Source organism: Aquila chrysaetos, chromosome 16 (genome assembly GCF_900496995.4).
Source record: "Aquila chrysaetos chrysaetos chromosome 16, bAquChr1.4, whole genome shotgun sequence".
Classification (NCBI taxonomy): domain Eukaryota; kingdom Metazoa; phylum Chordata; class Aves; order Accipitriformes; family Accipitridae; genus Aquila; species Aquila chrysaetos.
Window position 1 is genome coordinate 862,157 of NC_044019.1, and position 6,000 is coordinate 868,156.

The following is a 6,000-nucleotide window of genomic DNA, read 5'->3' on the forward strand; positions in this document are numbered from 1 at the left end:
AGGTGATGCCCAAATGCAGCCCCCACCTGCGCTGCCCGGCTGCGGGAGGCGGATGGGCCCTGGCACAGCCCCAGCCCCGCTCCCCGTGTTTGCCCCGGGAGGTGGGTGTGCGGGCGCTGGGCCCCTGCGTGACACGGGGTGCAGGACACGCTGCGGGAGGGCACGAGCAGAGAGGTGATGCCGGTGACACTGTCCCGGTGTCCCATCCCTGCGCAGCCCAGGGTGGAGATGCCCTGCTTTGGTGAGAGGCCATAAATCCATCCAGGGACTTCTCGAAAGGAGAAGCTGCAAAACAAAACAAAGCCAGGCGGCTGCTCCCCGGCCATTTCCTTATACTGACATCTTGCACTTTGTTACAGATAATTACTGACGAAGGGGCCCGGCAATAATTTGAAGGCAAGGTATGAGGTCCCCCAATCCCACCTTCAGTGGAAGCAGTCTGGTTGGGTTAATTTTTGTTTATAATCAGTTTGAGGGCAATTTCATTTTCAAGTTATTGATTTGAATTTCATGGCGTTTGAAAAACACTGGAAAAAAGATTTTATCTCTTTAAGGAAAAATGTTGAAAGAATGCATGCCTTGGCCTCAGGGCTTTTAAAAATAAGTTTGTTTACATATAAACTGGGAATTTTGGGCTAAATATGAGCTGACTGTAACATCAGTAATTTTGCAGTATGCTGAATGTAAAACATGACCCACGAGGGTCACACGCACGCAGAATTTCCCAGGTCTGTGGTCGGTGACAGGGAGATTTAGCCATCTTGCTGCAGAAAGCTGAGGGAAAGACAAGCAACAGAAGAGGGTTTAGGGGATGCAAGGGAGTTTCAGCTTCATCTGCTGAACTCGCCTCCACTCCACAGTCATTTAAATGTAAAAATTTGTAGGTCTGACTGTTTCTCACTGGTGTGAAGCACCAGCACCACTGAGCCCGGTCAGGCTGCTCCTGTTCTCATTTTCTGGCTATCGGGAGTAATTGCGGCTGCACAGTTTCGGCCATGAGTGGCAATCAGCCACAATTGTCTGCACGGAGCGCAGGCTGGAAGGGTCGAAGCCACCAGCCCTGCAGCAGCTGCCCATTGACAGTGTCTGTGGTAGCAGGGCTGGGAAAAACCAGCGTGGGACGGAGGGTCACCAGCCCTCCCCGAGGCATCAGCCCCACAGCAGCCTGAGCGCAGGCAGCAGAGAGCGAGGCAGAGCTTGCCTCAGCTCCCGAGCCCCCCTGGCACCCCTCACTCCAGCCCCCGAGTCCCCCGGCACCCCTCGCCCCAGCCCCTGAGCCCCCCTGGCACCCCTCACTCCAGCCCCCGAGTCCCCTGGCACCCCTCGCTCCAGCCCCTGAGCCCCCCTGGCACCCCTCACTCCAGCCCCCGAGTCCCCCGGCACCCCTCGCTCCAGCCCCCGAGCCCCCCTGGCACCCCTCACTCCAGCCCCCGAGTCCCCCGGCACCCCTCGCCCCAGCCCCTGAGCCCCCCTGGCACCCCTCACTCCAGCCCCCGAGTCCCCTGGCACCCCTCGCTCCAGCCCCCGAGCCCCCCTGGCACCCCTCACTCCAGCCCCCGAGTCCCCCGGCACCCCTCGCTCCAGCCCCCGAGCCCCCCTGGCACCCCTCACTCCAGCCCCCGAGTCCCCCGGCACCCCTCGCTCCAGCCCCCGAGCCCCCCTGGCACCCCTCACTCCAGCCCCCGAGTCCCCCAGCACCCCTCGCTCCAGCCCCTGAGCCCCCCGGCACCCCTTGCTCCAGCCCCTGAGCCCCCGGCACTTCTCGCTCCAGCCCCAGGAGCACGACTGCCCCAAATCATGGGCCATGACCTGGCAGCGCTCCGCTGCCTGCAGAGCTGGCTCTGGGGCTGAGGCGGCTGGGGGGGTCGAGGGGCTGTGTCCCCCCACCCCAGCCTTTGGTGCTCCCTGCGGAAACCCTTGGCCGGAGGTGCTGGGCGAAGCGGGTCGTGGCTTCGCTGCAACTCTGCCCAGTTCTGCAGCCTGGGGGAGCTCAGCTGATTGGCTTTGCTGAAGATGCGTATAATTAAAAGGTTTGGCTGGCAGTCCTGGAAACAGTGACAAAGTGCAGTAAGTCTGCTAATGAGCCTGACACACTTTAAACACTAATTCACTTTATGATGAGAGCACTGTTGCTGTTCAGATTAAGTATTTATCTACTTGTTGAATACAAATCAATAAATGAATAACAGTTCGATGGAAGTGACATTTGTGGAACTCCGCAGTCATTTGTAGCTCATGTTTTAATGTCTTTTCTAATGAGCGATACTAGCTCTACACAGCTCAGGCCATGCGCTGAAAGCAATGAACCCGAGCAGACCACCCTCAAGAGCTTCCCTCGGCGTGCTGGCCTGGGGAGCACGTCCACTTTTGCTTTCCAAGTCCCCTCCTTTCCCTTTGGCAGGAGCAAGCCAAGAGGGCCGTGATCAGCCTGCCAGCAAGAGTGGGAGGCGAAGCCAAGCTCCAGTGAGGTCTCAGCCTAGTGTTGACATGGGCTGGGAACCGTTTTGACTTGTTCTCTACCAACTCCGCTCTTTGCAGGAGCTGGAAGAGTTATCCCTTAAAGCCTTATTTTCATTTTGCTCCTATTATTTTGAGCCAATGGGTTTGGAAATTCTTGGAAAATGGGACTTGCCTGCATGGATAAGATGGGACTCTGCAGGGCCCAGTCATGTGTCGCAGGCAAGGCCAGTGTCTGGGTGGGAAAATGCAAGAGAGAGTCAGGGAATTTCAAAACCAGTGAAGGGAAGGACACCAGGGCACCATCTCAGCCCTCACCCGGCTCTGGGCCCTGTCCACCCTGGCTCTGACAGACGTTTTTAGGGCAGTTCCTAAAAGGATCCCTGAAGGAGATTTTTTAGCTGCTCTTGGGCAGCCCCTATCACTTAGTATCCTGCAGACTTGGTTTCTGGAGCTGTGCCTCCAAAGTGTCCTAGAAAGGGTCCCCAAAAGAAATAATTATCCAGGAAGGCTGGCCTTTATGCACTCCAGCCATGTTTAATTTGCTGAATATTTCATGTTGTTGTGTTTGGTAGCTCTTCTAACTCCTCAACAGTGAGAAGGCAAACTTCTAAATCTATTGTCTTGGGCCATTTTGCATCTGTTACCCCATGGCTGCAGTCCCAGTGCTAGAGGCACCATATGGCTCGCATTGTTACTAGAAAAGCAGCATACACGCAAAGAGCAGCAGGACTGAAAAAAAATGGTCTGGAATTAAAATTCACCTTGTTGCTAACTGCAGACTAAATGACTAAGCGAGAGGGACTGGGTTTCTCATTGCAGTGGTTAGAGCAGTGTTTACTTCTCTTCTGAAGGAGCCCCAAAGTATTTCTATATTGTGTCTGATTTAAAAACACAAGAGTCACTTCCACTCGAAGTGCAGCGCAATGCTTCCTCCTATGGCTAATGAGAGTTGCGCAAATACAAGAGTGGTAAAACAGGCCCTAAATAGTACTTAAATTTTTCATGATATGGGAAATAAGAGTGTCCCTGAAGGGAGCTGCTTCTGTCAAGTACCGGCATGGTGGAAATAATCCGTTCATGTAGCAAACCTGCAATTAGATAGCTACCTGGGTGAGCTGCCCGTCATCCTGCAGCAGAACATGCCTCAGCCCGGTGTAATGAGGCTGCAGACCGGGGCCTCCCGGACTCTGCCTCCGAGTCCTTTAGCAACAAATGTGCATGGCAGAATAACACATGTCCAGCCTCTGTCTTTGGGCTCAGCCCTTTCCCCGGGAGCCGGGGGTCCCCGTTCAGCCTCTGCCGCGGGGGAGCGCATGCCCCGTCCGAGGAGCTGCTGGAGCTGCAGCGTGGTGAGGTCTGGTCCCAAACTCCCGCCCGCTCGCCCAGCGCCGTGCGGCAGCACCGTGCGGGGGAGACGTGCGAGGGGCTGGGAGAGCTATTTTCTGACCCAGTGAACACAAATAACCTGTGTGCATGTGGGTCTGTGACGCATGCGCCAAGACAGCTGTGCCTGAATTTCTGTTTCCCTTGGGTGCCGTTGGGGAGGGCAGCAGGGAGGAGGTAGAAATGCTCATGTGATGAAAGGCAGGAAGATCCCCAGCCCCTGCTCTGCGGTGGGTATGGACAGGTAGTTTTCCATCTCTGCAGCGAGGAGACAGGCAGCAGGCTGCCGACACAGCTCAGCATATGCTTGGGTAAAAACTGCAGCCCAGACCTCTCTCGTCAGAGGTAGTTGCATCTCCCCAGCCCAGCCTGTCCGCGGTGCTCCCCTTTGTGTGCAGGGTACACATTTCTCTATGCTTTGGGTTGAATGTTTGAGCAGACCTGGGTTCGACAACCACCTTATGGTTGGAGGATGCTTCCTACTAATGAGATCTCTGAGGGTTTCTGCTTTCACCTTTCTCTGCTCTCCTCCATGTTTGTAATGGCAGCCGGGCTGGCACTGCCATCAGCATCTCCTGCTACCACGCATCTCTCAGGTGCTCGCAAAGGGAATTTGCTGCGGAACTTGCTCTGCAAGCTGAAATTTGGCATTAAAGGGTCTTCCTTCCTCTTTGAAGTTGAAGCTAATAGCAGGTTAGAAATGTGGTGGTTTGAGGAGGAAGCACAGAAATTAACAAACTCCCAAGCTGTGCCGGCATTCTCCACACTGGGCCAAACGGATCCCAGGATCAAGTGGATCCCTTCCCCTCCCACACCGCCCCGGCCCTGCACTCTCCGAGCCGCTCCCCAGCGTGTCCAGGCTGAGACATCCTGAACTTGTGTAAAATGCAGAAACCCTGGCAGGTGAGCCCGGACCTCACCAACCCACCAGGACTGCAGAGCTCTGTGGAAGCAGCATCAGACCTTGCCTTAAATGTTCCTTATCAAACAACAGCCTGGGTGTTTAAAGGCTGCCTGCCCCTCTGCCCCCAGGGAAGGCAGCGCTGCCGAGTCCTCGCGGCTGTAGGTGAGAAAAGGCCTTTAGCAATACAGCTGCCAACACCAACCATATATAGAAACAGAAGCTGTTTTCTTTAGGAGCTGTGCTGGCAACGTTATCTGCTCTTTTTGAAGAAAGAAAATACTGCTGCCTCCCTTGTGCCCTTTTGATGGTACCCATGTCCCAGCGGCCCCCCGCAGCACTGAGTGACCTCTTTGTGTCCTCCCCCAGCCAGGCTCTGTCTGGACAGGACAGGGCAGGACTTGGATTTCAGCTCTGATTTCCTCCGCTCCATTGTATGCCTCTGCATGGAGGTTTTTTCCAAGCCTCGTAGCTGTCTTTTTGATCTCAGAATATTGATGTAAATATTGTATGATCCTGCCTTAGCCTCCAGGAAACCCAGATGTTCAATTGATTAGATCTTAACATCGAGTTCAAGAACTCTGAAAAGCACATGAAATAATAAACTTGTTCCAGTGTGAAGTTTCTCTGTTCAGGATCAAATTCAGGGTTAATTCATTATTCTTGACAGCTATTGCAGGAGACAGAGCAGTTAAGTAAACTAATTGCGGGGTAGATTCTGCATGAGCTGAAGTCAACAGGTCACATACAATTAGTATTCAAATCAATCTGACGCAGAAAGGCATAATATGCTTCTCATATCTGTGGACTGTGTGCAACCTGTGAGAAAGATTGAAGCGTCTAACAGGAGGAATCGGGAGGACCTGAGGACTGAAGCAGGGAAGCTGAGATGACATCTAATTGCAGCCACTGTTCACGTGCATCCCTCTGCAGCCAACAAGAGGTTCTGTTGAACACTGTCACTTCTGATGGCCAAGATAGGTGGAGCTTGCTTGGAGTATCCTCATGCATAAGCCCATCTTATATTTCAATGGCAGGGAATCCAGCTTCCTATTTATCTCCAGAAGAGACAATGAATCATTTTTGGTGTTAGGAGAATGATGTTCTTCCCCCCCAACACCTGAAATGCTCGTTAATGGACAGTAGCAAAAGCTGTCTCTTACCTCGGTGGGAAGTGTTGGGGTTTGAGTCCCTGTAGCATTAACCCTTCTGACAAGGGAGGGGTCCCACGACAAAGGGAAGTGGAAAAAATTAGG